Source organism: Ursus maritimus, unplaced genomic scaffold (genome assembly GCF_017311325.1).
Source record: "Ursus maritimus isolate PB19 unplaced genomic scaffold, ASM1731132v1 scaffold_2, whole genome shotgun sequence".
NCBI classification, from domain to species: domain Eukaryota; kingdom Metazoa; phylum Chordata; class Mammalia; order Carnivora; family Ursidae; genus Ursus; species Ursus maritimus.
In genome coordinates, this window is record NW_024424452.1 from 102913280 (window position 1) to 102927859 (window position 14580).

General features: G+C 52.5%; 1 protein-coding gene across 4 annotated transcripts in view; it reads left to right on the forward strand.

Annotated features, from left to right (window-relative positions):
* Positions 1–14580, forward strand: part of ATP2B4 (ATPase plasma membrane Ca2+ transporting 4) — a 98174-nt gene that overhangs the window by 23432 nt on the left and 60162 nt on the right. Inside the window, exon 2 of one of the 4 annotated variants that reach the window (XM_040636486.1) lies at positions 9424–9520. The exons of the other annotated variants lie outside the window; for them this stretch is intronic. The gene's annotated coding sequence lies outside the window, so the exon portion shown is untranslated. The remainder of the gene's footprint in view (positions 1–9423; positions 9521–14580) is intronic. 4 annotated transcript variants of the gene reach the window in all.

Genomic DNA, 14580 nt, shown 5'->3' on the forward strand with positions numbered 1-14580 from the left:
TTCATGTGATATGTGTAAGAGTGCCAGGCAGAAAGAAAGCATAAAAATCGTAGTTTCTGTTGTCTTTGCATCTTTGTGCTCAAAACAAGGTCTGGAACTCATAGAAACTCATTTATTAAAGAATGAATGAAAGGGAAGTGAGTATTGATTCCATCTAAAGATGAGCAAACTAAGGTCCTGAGAAACAGCATGGTAAAAGGAAAAGTGTCAACATGAATATGGAACTTGCCTTCCCTACTTATGAACTTTGTGGCATTGAACATAAAAATCCCCTGCAGTCTTTTTTTTTTTTTTAAGATTTATTTATTTATTTTGGAGAGAGAGAGAGGAAAAAAAGAGTGAGCGCGCACATGCGCACACAGGGGGGAGGGGCGGAGGGAGAGAATCACATGCAGACTCCCCGCTGAGCGTGAGCCGATGTGGGGCTCCATGCGGCTCCATGCGAGGTTCTGTCTCAGGACTCAGATTGTAACCTGAGCAGAAATCAAGAGTCGGTTGCTTAACCGACTGAGCCATCCAGCCTTCTTATCTGTAAAAATAAGCCATAGAGTACTTGATGCCAAATAATGCTCATTAAATGCTAGATGCTCACTAAATGGTAGATTTGGAATTCGACCATAGCTACTTTCCCCTCTACCATGTAGCAGATTTTTCCTCTCTTCTCTAATGCAGAAGCATCATGTAATAGCTGAGAATATGAGTTTTGGAATCAGGCCCAGCTTGACCGCTAGTTAACGATAGGACTTTGGGTCTCAGTTTCTTCAACTGTTGAGAGGCGATAATAGAAGCCATCACAAAAGGGGTTGTAAGACTCAGAGAATGCGTATCAATCACTAGGGTGCTGGAGATCACAAATTAGGTCCCAGTTTAATGTAAGGGAGAGTAGGAGCTAATGTGTAGGCTCATAGGGAACAACAAGAGGAGAACGGTTTCTAACACCGGACAAGAGATTAGTCTAAATGACTTTAAGTCCCTTCCAACCATAAGGTTCCTTTATGTAGAAGCCAAGCAAATACTGCGCTATTTCCACACTCACCTTCGGACCGGTGCCAGGCTCCTAGGGGTCCACACCCAGCAGGTGAAATGGGCTGATGGATAACGTTCCATAATTACCACCATAATTATTTGAGTGCTTACTATGGGCCAGCCCTCTGTGCCTTTATGGGGATTGTTTAATTACCTCAAAATCCTGCAAAACATTTTAAATGAGGTTACCATTATTGTCCCCAGTTTATCACAGCCAAAGCTGATGAACAGAGACATTAACTAACTTCCTCAAAGTCAAACAGGTAATGACGGTGGATGTGGGGTTTGGGTCTGTGTGCTGACAGAGCCTGTGCTCTAGATCCCTACATTATACCATAAGAGAAAATGAGAAAACAAGCCCTCGGATCTGGAACGCACCTTCCAGGCAATATTGTAGAAGTCTAGCCTTTGCCAAACGCTGGTTTGGATTCTAGCTCTGCTTTACGATGTGGCCCTAGACAAAGTACTTAGCCAGTTTTCTTCTCTGTAAAATGGGGGCAGTATTGTCCACTTCCCAAGTCTGTGGGGAGAATCAAATGAGATCGTATACAAGGTCCTCGGAAAGACTGGAGACCCTGTGTTTCCACTGTGAGTCAGGAAGGCCTTGGCTCTGCTGCTCGACGCCGGTGCCTGTGTGCTCTGAGCCAGCGAGGGGGTAACTTTGGGAGAGTGAGTAGGTGAAAGCCAACTTTTTCCCTTCTGCTTGAAAAGAGAACTGGTCCATCGCCCTCAATGCCCTTCCACCACCACCTCTGCTGCCCCCCCCCCACACACACATACGCACAGAGCGTGGTGTTCAGAGAGCCCAGTCTCTTTCGCCTCCCCTTGGCCTTGCCACGCAGCCTTGCCAGGTCACCTGTTGTGTTGTTTGATGTTGCGCCAGGCCCTCCATGGGCTCCCGGCCCTGGATGTGTCAGAGGCCGCTGTCTGGGATAACTGACCTCTGTGCCACTGGGCCTCCACCTCCATTACCAAGCTGGGGCTGAGCTCCTGGTGGCAGCCGCAACCCGGCTCCTCAGTCTTGAACTTGTTCTGCTCTTCTCTTCTGCCCCTTTTCACCTGTCTGTCCCAGCGCTGTTCCATTTGCTTTCTTATCTTCTTTTTTTTAATTGTATTGTGGCAAAGAAAGAGAACATAAGATCAAACCTTTTTTAGTCTACATCAGTGGCCTTAATTACATTCACACAGTTGTGCAACCATCACCACCATCCATTCCCGGAACTTTGTCATCATCCCAAATGGGCAGGTACCCGCTAAACAATAACACCCCAGGGCGCCTGGGTGGCTTAGGTCGTGATCTCAGGGTCAAGAGATCAGGCTTTTACGCTGGGTGTGGAGCCTGCTTAAGATTCTCCGCATCTCCCCCTCCCCACCCACATTCTCTCCCTCTGTCTCTTAAAAAAAAAAAAAAAAAAAAGCACACCCCCTTCTTCCCCCAGCCCCTGGCAACCTGTACTCTACTTCCTGCCTCTGAATTTGGGCCTGGAGTAGGTGCTTCATCTAAGTGGGATCCTACGATATTTGTCCTTTTGGGTCTGGCTTCTTTTTCCCTTCTTTAAAAGATTTTATTTATTTATTTATTTGAGAGAGAGAACGTGAGAGAGAGAAAGAACACAAGCGGGGGAAAGGGGCAGAGGGAGAAGCAGACACTCCACTGAGCAGGGAGCCCAATGCAGGGCTCGATCCCGGGACCCTGGGATAATGACCTGAGCCGAAGGCAGACACTTAACCAACTGAGCCACCCAGGCGCCCCAGGCTTCTTTCACTGAACATAATATCCTCAAGGTTCATCCATGTTGTAGCCAGTGCCAGAATTTCCTTCCTTTTTAAGGCTGAATAATAGTTCATTGTCTGGATAGACCACATTTTGTGTATCTGTCCATCTGTCTTGAATCAAACCTCCTCAGGGATATTGCAGTTTGCTGTAATATGGAGAGAAGCCCCTTTCCTGGAAGCAGGAGACAGGCAGTGGGGAGGGGTGCAGCCCAGTGTGCTTGTGTAAACTGTTCTGGAGCCTCTTCTGGGGTTTTGCCTTCCCAGAGGTCTCTCTTCTCAGCAAGTGTTGTGAGTGACATCACCTGAACCTGGGCTGCTGGTGGGAAAGGAGAGCAGGGATTGTCTGGGGCTACCTTGCCTTCGCGTGCCTTCCTGCAGACAGAGGCTGCCGTTGCCCTCGGGGGTGCTCTGTTCTCAGTACTGTAGGCAGAGCGTCTGGAGACGACAGAGCAGCTTTTGTTTTCTGTGCTTATTGCTGAGGGTTTTTTGTGTATTTCTTCCCCTCATCAGTGTGTCACCTCTGGCGTCCTGCTTGGCTTGATGCCCTCCAGGAGTTCTGTATGCGCTGTGCTAGAACTCTGGGCCTTCTTGGCACAGGCGTGTCCTGTCTTTATGAAGACTTCTAGGTCTGGGAGTTCCCTTCAGGAAGGGGCCCCTTCCTTCCTTTCCCTGACTCTTACCTGCCCCTTTCTGTTCTTTCTCTGTGTGTCCCCCTTTTCTACCCCTTTGCTGCACGGGCAGCCGTGCTGTCTCTGTCTGGACCACAGTCTGTACCCTTAGGGTATCCACAGGCTAAGAGGATGACACACACTGACATCACACATACCCTCAGCATGTCTCACAGATACCTCTGGGTGGAAGTAGAAGAACCTATTTTAATCCTCTGATCTCACCAGGACAGGAATCCCCCTGCTCCAGGGTCCGGGGTGGGGCCTCACATTACCTGACTGGGGACTATAGGCTGCTCTCTTGTTCTCTTATTCCTGTTTCTCCCCTTGTAAAGGACCATGTGGCATGTGGTATGCCTCAGCTTCTTCCCGCCTCTTTCTGTGGTGGTGTGGTCTTCACGGAGTCATGTCACCTTCAGGACCATGGGTTATCAAATGGGTAGAAAGAGTAATATTATCAGTCCTGTCTACCTTAAAAGGCCCGTCCCCAAAGAGCACACGTCAGAGTGCTTTGAAATGGCGAGGCATCACCCGGATGTGAGTTCTTACCACAAGCTTCTTTGACTGTCATGAACTTTTCTGCCTTTCTGCTCAGTCTTGCTGACACCACTTCACAAGGAACCTCAGGCAGACCATACCCCAGATGGAGCTGCAAACGTTGAAAATTCTGGAGAAGTCCATGAATGGGGAGTACCGATGACTTCCTGGTACATAGAGCCCTAGGACCCAGACCCAGCCTTGGGAAGCATAGGAACAAGGTAGCCGGTGGCACTGGGAGCCTCTCACCGAGAGGCAGCCTCCTGGCTTGGCTTCCATCGTTCAGTAGCCTCTCAATGCAAACGCCATGGGCCTTTGTACACAAAAGAAATGACAATCCTCTCTGCTTTTGTCTGAGGTAGGCTATTCTCCTTACCCTTGGTTTTCAGCTGAGGAGTCTAAGGCCCAGGAAGAATGGATTTGGAGGAGGGTGCGTGGAGGGAAAGGCAAGCCCAGTGCTGCCTGTGGAAGAGCTGGTATGGGAGAGCCCGCAGGAGTCTGGCCCTGGCGGTGGCTGCTGGGCACCTCAGCCCTTCCGGGGCATCCCCTGGTCAAAACTGGATTCACTTCCGGGTTTCTTCCTGAGATATTTCTTAGGGCCTAGCGACCCATGGCCACACGCCAGGTTGACAGCTAAGTCAGCAGCTACTTGCAGCTACTGGCCTAAGGCACCTTTAAAAAGATGTTCGAAGGATGCCCCCTTCAGATGCCCCTTACAGCCCGTGGGCGCATGACCTGTCCGGGGACACTTAGGCCGTTTCACTCCCAGCCACCTCCTTCCTGGTAACCACGCTCAGGGCACACTCTGCACGGCTGGAAAGCCCTAAGAAAGCTCCGCTTTGCTCACGGTGGGGGCCTGAGCCCATCAGGCGAGTCCAGGCCGTGAGCGAGCTCTCCCCGGCAGCCGCTGGGTGGCTGCGAGCCGGCCTGCAGGGCAGAGTCTGGGGGTGCTGGGCACACACACAGGGGAACGGGTAAAGGAGAGATCCACCTTCATGTGACACCCGGTCACAGATTTCTTTGCCTCATCAGCCTCTGCCTATATTCCGCTTTTCCATGGAGGTTGCTTAGCCTTTTTGTCCCAATGCCCAGCACCGTGGTGGGCTCATCGGTGCTTCACTGTAACACCGGGGGGGTTGTGTTGTATTTTCCTTAAAGTTCCCTTCATGGCTGTGATTCTGGAATTCTGTGAGATGTCTGATACAGAGGGTGGGAAAAGCAGAGAGTGCTCCCGGGAAGGCCAGGAACTTTCTGGCTAGTGCAGTGGCCAGGGATGAAATTGGGGTTAGGTCTGGCCTGCCTCCTAGCGTGTGGTCAGTCAACCCCCGGGCCCGCGCTGCTTGGAGAAGGTGGCAGAGCATACATGGTACTTCATCTGCAGAGCTGCCATCATGGCTGCTCCCGGCTGTGGCAGAGTCCCGAGCAGCTCTGTCTCCTTGCCGTCTCCCCAGTGTGAGCCAAGCTGGCACCAGCTCTGGAAGGGGCAGCCAGGGGGCTTCTCCTACAATGCGGATTGCTGCCTGTGAGTCTGGAAGGGAATTCCTTGGCCAGGTGGCCCTGTTGCCCAGGCAGCTCCTGCTAGGAGGGCATGGTGGCATTTTTGGCACCTGACAGTGTTCTGCCCCATCTGGCTCCTTCGGAAAGACAGTGAAAGAGTCCTGACAAGGGGGCCTGGGAAGGTGGGGGCATTAAGGGTGGGCAGTGGGGTGGGCTTCAATTCTGGGGATCGGCACCTCTCCACATCACTTCTGGGGAGCGTCATCTCCCTGCCCTCCTTGCAAGCAAAACTCAGAGTCTTTGGAGGTCCTTGCCTTTCCCAAAGCAGCCCAACTTCTGCTCTGTGCTCCCTGCCTGCTAGGTTAGGTTGGCTGGGCATTTTAGAGAGAGAGGTTGTTCCTATTTACTTCCTAGGTTTATCTCAGCCCCGGAGAACTACCTTATCATCCTATTAATGGGGCCTTCCACTCCAGCCACCCTGGGAAGAATGGGAGCTATCAAGACTTTCTTTCCACTAGAACCTTCTGTAACCTCAGCATTTTACCATATCCCCCTCTTGTCTTGGCTCTTGAATTTATTCCCATAGGAAGAAAAGACAGTTCACCCTCCTGCCCCTCTTTGGAGCCAAACCTCTGTTTGTTCCCTTGGAAACCATGGCAACCTGGCCTAAGAGACCTTTTCTACCATCTTGGAAGTTAATGTCCCAAAGCCTCGCACTCACAGCTGTGAGCTCTCTGGCTCCTTTTTCCAAAGGGGGACAAGAGCCTCTGATCTTTCAGATCTGCTAAGAGGAGAAAGTTTCAAACAAACCAACTCCTAGACGATTTTTCCACAAGCAGGTCAGCAGTGGGAGTGATGTGTTCAGTAGGGTCTGGGGCATGAATACAGGCAACCTTAGCTGGGAACCCTGAAGAGTATTCTGGAGTGTGGTCCACACTTCTTTTTCTTCTGCTTTTTTCTTTCACCCCCTCCCCCACCACACTTACTCAGTTACTCAGAAGACTGGTGTTGGGGGGGCGGTTATCTCTTTGCTTCCACCAACTGTTTTTTTTCTTTTTCTTCTCCTCAACGTGTTTGTCCTCCTCGCTCTGGTGCTACCTTTTAAAGCCCAAATCGGGAATCCAGGGAGCCACAGTGATTAACGGCAGGAGCCCAGCAGGAGAATTCCACAGCCTTAGACGGCAAAGTTTCCAGGCCTCGCTGCCCTGGGACTTCCCCCACGGAGGAGTCCTCTTTCTTACGCTGCCTCAAGGGGGGGGGAGGGGCAGGGAGAGCGGCTGTGTGTCCTCAGCTTCTCCTTGGACTTGGCTGCTTGCAGAGGGAGGTTCCAGGCGTAGACCCGAAGGAAGCATCGATCAGCCTCCCCCACCAAAAAGGATTGTTCTCCGGTGATGGAGAGCTTACTGACTTGGAACAGCTGGCCAGAGTGCGTGAGCCTGGAGACAAGGGGGGAAAGCATGCTCCTGCAGACTTTTGCAGAAGCAAGTGTTAGGCAGATACCGTAAGACGGTTGCAGAGGCCTGGCTCTGCTGGGTCGCAGTCCCTCGGTGAATCCTCGAATCCTCACCCAGCGGCGGGCAGAAGGCAGCCCTGTCGCCAGGGAGCTGGATCCTGCCTCCATATGTCTACTCCCCTCCCATGTGTTACAGGCTCCGAGTGAAAATGAAGTGGGAGAGTGGAGCTATCTTGCAGCTCGTGGTTAGGTAGGACCAGCTTATCGTGTTCAGTGTTTGACTTTTCCGCCTCTGTGGGCGCTTCGAGCGGAGCCAGAGTCAGACTGTAGCCCCAAGTGCCTTTCAGTCTGTCTAGGCTTCCAGCCCCTTCCTCCACCAGGACGCCTCTTTATTTATGCCAGATTGAGAACTTGGCCAAGTATACTCTATCCTGATTTTAGTTTTTAATCCACGCGATAGTCTCATATCCTTTCTCTTCCCCCATCTCGTTAGGGCTCCCACTGCTGGGGCCTTGGTGTTAGCCATTTATTTGCCTGTACCTCTAGCACACTTAGATGCACGTATGTGGCTTAGCCAGAAGCTCCAGAAGGCTGTGGGAAGGTGTGGGTAGACTCACAGAGTTCATCCTGTGTGCCCTTGGTCCATCGCCCATGACCCCAGGGGCACGGACTGGCACTGCATCGGTGCTCACTGTGATAGCCCCACAGTGCCCACCTGCTTCTCAGCATGCCCATACCCCTTCCTCTCCTTGCGCCAGTGTGCCCTGGGCAGGGTTGATCGGTTCCAGAAACTACCACATAAGGAGAATGGAATTCCATCCAATCAGATGTGGGAAAGAGAATGAGAGATTTTGAGATTGAGATAGATGGGGTGGGGGGAGCTGGGTGGGGGAGATAGAGAGGGAGGGAGGGAAGGAAGGAGGGAGACTGGTAGACTGGGAGAGAGGGAGAGATGGGGAAAGCGATATACATACATATAAAAAAAATAAAGTGAGAAGCTTGGAACTGAGGTATAGGGAGAAAAACGAGGAGATCGAAAGAGTTTGGTGCTAGGTATTTTTCCTATGATTTCTGGCAGCACAGTGCTTCAGAAATAATCCAGAAAGAATCCTTTTTTGCCACTTCCTACAGGCGTCCCTGCTACCACCATCACCATCGTTCTCCCAGGCTTTTCCTTGGAGGTACTGCAGTGGTGTTTAAAATGCTGTGCGTGGGAGTTGAGAATCGAATGGGTGTTGGGAGAACTTCAATTCTTTATGTTTACCTTTGCCTCTCCCCTAGAGAGTGGGTGATTTCTGCAATGATGGCTGGTCTGCCTCTGTCTGCACCCAAAGATCCCTGGGACTGTGTCCTGGAGAAAAAGAGAGAGGTGCCAATCTATCCAGTCTACCAGGACCCCAAGAGGGAGGAGGGGGAGATGGGACAAGTGGTGAGGGAGTGGTTCTTGGGACTTACAGGTAACCAATTCTCTCTGGAGATTGGGTCCCCTTCTGGGACTTCCATGCTTCTCCTTCCCTTGGAAATGGGAGCCCACTGGAGCAGGGGAGCGTGGTTTGTTCCTTAAGTCCACGCGAGGTCAGGAACTGGCACAGGGGCTGGGATGGAGAGGTGAGACCACCTTTCTGCTCACTTGGAAGAAGAAGACACAGTACTCTCCGCTTTCTCTCCTCTTCCATCGACAATGACCAGCTGAGGCCGAGTCACCTCTTTGCCTGCCCTCTCTGTCAACGATGGGCTCTGCGTCCATCACCATGGATCTGGGCTTTTTTGAATAGATGTTCTTTCTAGGCCCATGATTTTTGGAAGCTTCCTCTACCTTGGGGTTTCTGGGGCATGTCTGCTTCTCTTTGTCTTCTTATGTATCCCTAAGTAATGGCCACTCAGCTTGAGTGAATACCCTGAGACTTAAGAATAGAAACACTGGTGTTTGGGACACCAGCATATCCATCAGCCTCCTCTCAACTGTCCGGGGCAGTGCCCCGTAATGGACCCTTTCCTCACCTCCTCCCTCCTCCCTTCTTAACCCTACAGGGACAATGGAACGTTGATGGCAGTTGGTTTGACAGGCTTAGAAACCATGATTGCTCTGCTCTTTTGACCCCAAGGTGCTGCCAAGACTGATTTCTGTCCCAAGTTCTGATTTTCCCAGCAAGACTTTGTTAGCTAACCAGGGCTGGCAGTTAGGACTTTGACCTCTCCTGGGGCAGCCAAGGGTGCTTTCCTGATGGAAAAGCAGCAGCTTCCCCCTTTTCCTGCCCTCTCTGCTCTCCTGGGCTTGTTTTCCTTATTACCCTCTCAGAGTTACGGTGGCATCTGGAAACATTCAGTTATAATCTGAGATGGAAAGAACTGGAATAGTTTGTGGGATTTGCTCTTCTTAATACTGCCCTAACTTTATTTTATCTCACATGCCCATCATCAGTAGGGTTTGTTTTTTGTTTTTGTTTTTTGTTTTCTCCTCCTAAGGATATACCGAATCCAAAAGGAACTGGAATAAAGTGGAGAAAGAGGGATGATAAAATCCTGTAGCATCTTTCGTGCTCCTGCCAGCTGTTTCTGGAAGGTGACTCTCTCTTACTTAAATGTCATTTAGTGATTGTCAGCCTGTAGCATGTTTGTCAAAGTTGGTACACATTTTTGGCTTGGAGTGCGTGTGCGTGTGCGTGTGCGTGTGCGTGTGTGTGTGTGTGTGTGATTACCACATGGGCTAGTTCCTTCCCCTCTCTTGCCCTTCTTGGGCTGCCTATGACCCACAGCCCATTACTTTTTTGTTACTTTATTTTGGGTTGGACGAATGGAGAAGACAGAAGGCCACAGAGCCCCTGGCCAGCGGCTAATCTCTGATCACTCCCTGCCTCCTTTCCCATGTGCCTGGGGCCTTGAAGACATGTGTGTCCAAGGAGGAAACAGCCTTACTTCTGATCATCCTTCAGTAGCTGGGCCTCGAGTGCCAGCTCCTTGGTACCAGCCAGGGGCCCTTGCCACCCTGACTAAAACCTTCCATCTTCGTGCAGGATACCCCTTCACCCCAGAGCTCCCCGAAGGGTGAGACATGGATGAAAGTTCTCCGTGCACGTGGAGAAACACGTGTCCCTCTAGAGATCCATCCTGGCAGACCTCCAGCCAGGGGGACGCTTGGGGCTCTCTCTCCATGACTCCTGGTGGAATCCTCCGTGTCCGCTCCCTGATGACATTGGCAGCCAATGGGGGCTGATGGCAGGGGGCAGGAGGGGGGTGTGAGGAATGCTGCTGGCTGGAGCCTGCCTTTGACAGGAAGGTAGAAGACAAAGTGGCTTTGTCTCCTGTTAATATTATAAGTGGTGCAGAGGTGAGAGGACACGGAGTTTGGCCTTTCTCCGTGAGGAGCTGAGGCACAGGCCTGTATGAGCAAGAAGGCACACATTCCCTGCTGGGAAGGAACAAACCCCATTCTTCACTTCAGCTTTCCCTTTCCTGGACCGAGTCCTAAGCTCTGTCTTCCAGCTATACTCTTTCTGTTCCTGAGAAAGTTGTGGTGGTTCTTTTTTTTTTTTTTTTCTTAAGCTGTATTAGGGGGTTGGGAAAGGAAAGCTTTAAAAGTAAAATAATAAAAAACAGACCACTCTGCCATTACAGGCACATAAATAGCTTCCCTGTAGCCAGGCTGCACACTCGCTTTGCCATAGCAACCTGGAGCGGGTGTTTATAGCAGCCTGTCACCCCGACAGGAAAACAGCTGCTTCTCCCCCAGCCGCACTGGCCCCTGGGCCTCAGAGCAGCGGGCAGGCGCCCCTGAGGGGCTGCGGGGGCGGGGGTGGCGGGGAGGGCAGCCTGGGGTCCAGATGGGCCAGCAGCCGGAAACCTGGGGGAGCCCAAAGCAAGTGGTGGGCGTCTTGGGTTTGCAAGTTTCCCATGACCTGCGTGCGGCCCCCTCCGTCTCGCATCTCCTGCTGTGGGCTGTAGGAGCCAGGGGCACAGAGGGTGCTTAGCTCCACCTGAACCCAGGAGAGGCCTGGGTGTTCTCTGAAGCTCACGGGGTAGCCTGTTTCAACTTTCCGAATAAACCTTGGCTCCTGTTGCAAGTTTCGGGAGGTCCTCTCGTGTCTGGTTTGCTCCAGGACTCACAGGAGAGGGGCTTTCCTGGGGAGAATGGCAGGTCTCTCCAGGTAAAAGGGGGTGCCCTGAGATGAATGGAAGCAGAGATGGGCACCCTGGGAGAAGGAAAAGCAGGAGCTTTGTGACAAGCCCCTCCCGTGCCTCCAAGATCAGCCTAGGTCCCAGAACGCTGTCCGAACTGGGCCCCTCTTCGAGGCCCACAAAGTGCATTCACCTGGTTTTGTGGGAGGTGCTTGCGACCTTGTTTGAAGACATGCTTCGTCACCTCTGCAGTGTCCTCAAGGTGTGGGCCCTAGACTGGCAGTGGCAGCACCCTTGCGAGGGGGCGTGTTCGAAATGCATATTCCCAGGCCTGGCCTCACTCCCCGCCGCCTCCAATCCGAAGGTCTGGGGCAGCAGTGGGGCCCAGCCCTAGGTGATACTCAGCCCTCCCGGGTACCCTGATGCTTGCCTGAGCTCGAGAATCACTATTCTGAGGTAGGCTGCAAGTGCAGGGGAGAACGGCCAGTCCACTTTCTAAAGCCCAGGGCTGACGTGGTGGCTGCTGTTCGTACAGTCTGTCAACAAGGAAGGGCGAAACTGGGCTGATGGGGTGACATGTGATCAGGGAGTGCCCCCAGCCCCCTTTCCTGGTGCCCGCCCTCTTCTCAGCCTGGAGTCCATGCTCGTCTGCCTGAGACTTGCTGGAAATGGGTGGGTTGAGAGGAGGGCTGGGGGGAGAGGGGGGTTCTTATGCTCTGTACAGGGGAGACTGCCATGGGGTGGAGGGGGGTAGTGATGGGACTGTCGTGGAGGCGCAATGGCCAGTGTGTGGTACCCTGCCTACTGTCCAGGTCACATGGGAAATAGTACTTCGCTACCTCTGCTACTGGGCTCTGGTGGCAGGGCAGCTGCCCGCAGCACTCCCTCCTGGTGGACGAGCTGTGGCCTTCTCAGTCCCAGGCCAGGGGCTTCCCCCTCCCGTTTGAGGACTCCACCCGCACCTGAGGCCTCGGAGCTCGGAGATCCTGCTCCAGTAGCCAAGGGAGACTGACCCTCCTCTCCCTCTCCACCAGCCTGGCGTGACTCTGCTGAAATTTGTTTCTAAAAATAACACAAGATCCAATCCAGCTGCTAAAAAGCCCCTTTGTTCCCTTGGAACCACATCCAAAATGTGGAAAGACCACAGAAAGCAACCCCAAGAAAGGCAATGTATATTGTCCGAGAGAGTACACGTACTGGACATTTGCATGTTACTGCCCAAGGTCTGTGTGCTGTCCCAGTTCTGAGGAGCTGCTCCCTACTTGGGTGTGAGAAGCAGATACCCTTGCAAACCCATATCCTGAGCATTTCCCACGAACAGGTGGGAGGGACTGGGGGAGGCTGCCAGCACCCCTTTCGTTAGACAGCAGACCTTCTGAGTGGCCCTGTCCCTCCCGCCTGAAATCGGCTCTTGTCCTCCGTAATCAGCTGAAGGAAATGGTCAGTGTTATGGTTCCATCCTCCACATTTTTTTAAGCTCTAGCTTGCTGTGGACACTCCCGCACACCCCTGGGGTCACAGGCCGCCGCAGAGGTGACCCAAGCCAGTATGACTCAGATTGTGCGGAAGAGGGTACATTCCCCGTGACTCTGAGCCTGAGGGACTGCCCTTTTTCATCTTGATATACTGATGCTATTTTAGGATAAAGCCAGAGGGGGCACACTGCCCTCTCAGGCCCATTCTGCTTTAGCATCCTGACCCATGCTGGGAAGCTTCCTGGCTTCATCTTGGTGGTTCCTGGGGTCTCTGACGTGAGCTGAATCTCAGCAAGCCAGATGATTAGGGACAAGCTACCAACCTTGGGTCAATTCCTGGTATCATTGTGTAGAGATAGTCTGTGCTCTCGATGGGCCCTCCCTTCCCCTGCCCCCTAAAGGCATCAGGCCCGAGCCAATAATGGTCATCATTGCCATAGCGTATTTTAGACAGGACAGCCCCTCCAGGACTGCAGGTTTTCAGGATCATGGGATGTTTTGTTTTTATTTGTTTGGCTCTCAGATGCAGAGTAAGGGGGCTGACCATACCACTGGTTCATGGCCCTTTGTATCACTGGGCCACGCAAGGCCCTTTGCACCCTGTTACCCCATGTCCCACATCTATCCCCTTCTCCACCCATTAGCAGCATTCTGATGGGCTCATATATATCTTTTTGTTTAAATACATCCCTTAAAATGCATAGCATCACTTTAGATCGTGTTTTTAATTTGTGTAGAAGCTATTAAAGCACTCTGCCCCGCCCCCACGCTGTTTCTAACATCACCGGTATCGTTGTGTATACATCTCATCTGTGTTTCTAACTGTTGCATAATAACCGCTGTTATCTAGCACACATACTCTGCCTGCCCATCCCTGGACAGGGGATTTCAGGTTGCTGTCACCGCCCGTAATGTTCCAGTGAACATCCTTACGCGTGCCCCCTGCTGAACTTGCATGATCATTTCTTTGGGAGATGCACCTAGGAGTAGAGGACGGTCCAGGGTGTGCATAGATGTAGTCTTAACTTAGAAGTACCAGCTGACTCTGGAGAAGAAGGAAGAATTCTAGATCCCTGAGGCTCAGGGGTGGAGGGTGACACCTTTTCTCCAGAAAGATGGCTTTGATTCTAGCACTAGATTTCTACTGTGGAATTGAAGACTTGCTCAGCGTGGCAGACAGGGAGGAGAAGGGTCAGTGAGACAGCCTCACGTGTACTGCCTCCTAACCAGGAAGTGAGGTTCTCTCTTCAGGAAGGGAGTATCATCTAGAACCCAAGTCCTAGGAGCTGGCTGAGAATCAGCATCAGGTTCCAGGGCCTGGACCAGGACCACAGGCCACATTGTGCCATCCTGTGGTCCGTGCGGAAGCCTGGTTTTGGTGCCCTCATCCTCACTTGGCTTCCTGGCATGGGCCTGGCTTTGGGGAGATGATGGCAGGGGTGACGCCTACCACCTGAACTTTAGCCAACATACTCTGCCTCTGGCCTTCTTCCCACAGGCCTCCAAAGGGCCTTGGAAGACTGAAGGAGGGTGTGTGTTCAGGTCTGCTTCTGCAAGCCAGCGGGCATTAGAGCAACAACAGGGCAGGGCAGGCATGGGGAGGGAAGGAAGAGTCGGGGACCGTGATGGGGATGGGCTGCCAGACCTGAGTGGCGAGAGCTGGCAAGAGTGGGCTAGGATCCGGGTCATGGAAATGAGGGGCCTGTAATGAGGAGGGAGCAGAAAAGCCTCTGTGTAGGGTTTAGACCTTCAGAGAGAGGAGCCGGCCAGGGCTGTCTCACACCAGGCAGCCCGCCATGTTCAAGGGCTTGCTAGATTTCTTGACAGGGCATGGCCCGCTCCGAAGCCTAGGAGTGCCTGACAGGAGAAGTAAAGCTTCGGAAACGGTGGGTGATGGCCCAGGAAGTGCCCCTGCTGGAGACAGGAGAAACGGAAGCTAGAGCAGGATCTCTGTGTCTCAAATCACCACTGAGGAGGTGTTTCCCTGCCCTGTTTCAGAGCCTTTAGGCCTGGCTCTTGGCCAAGGGACAGA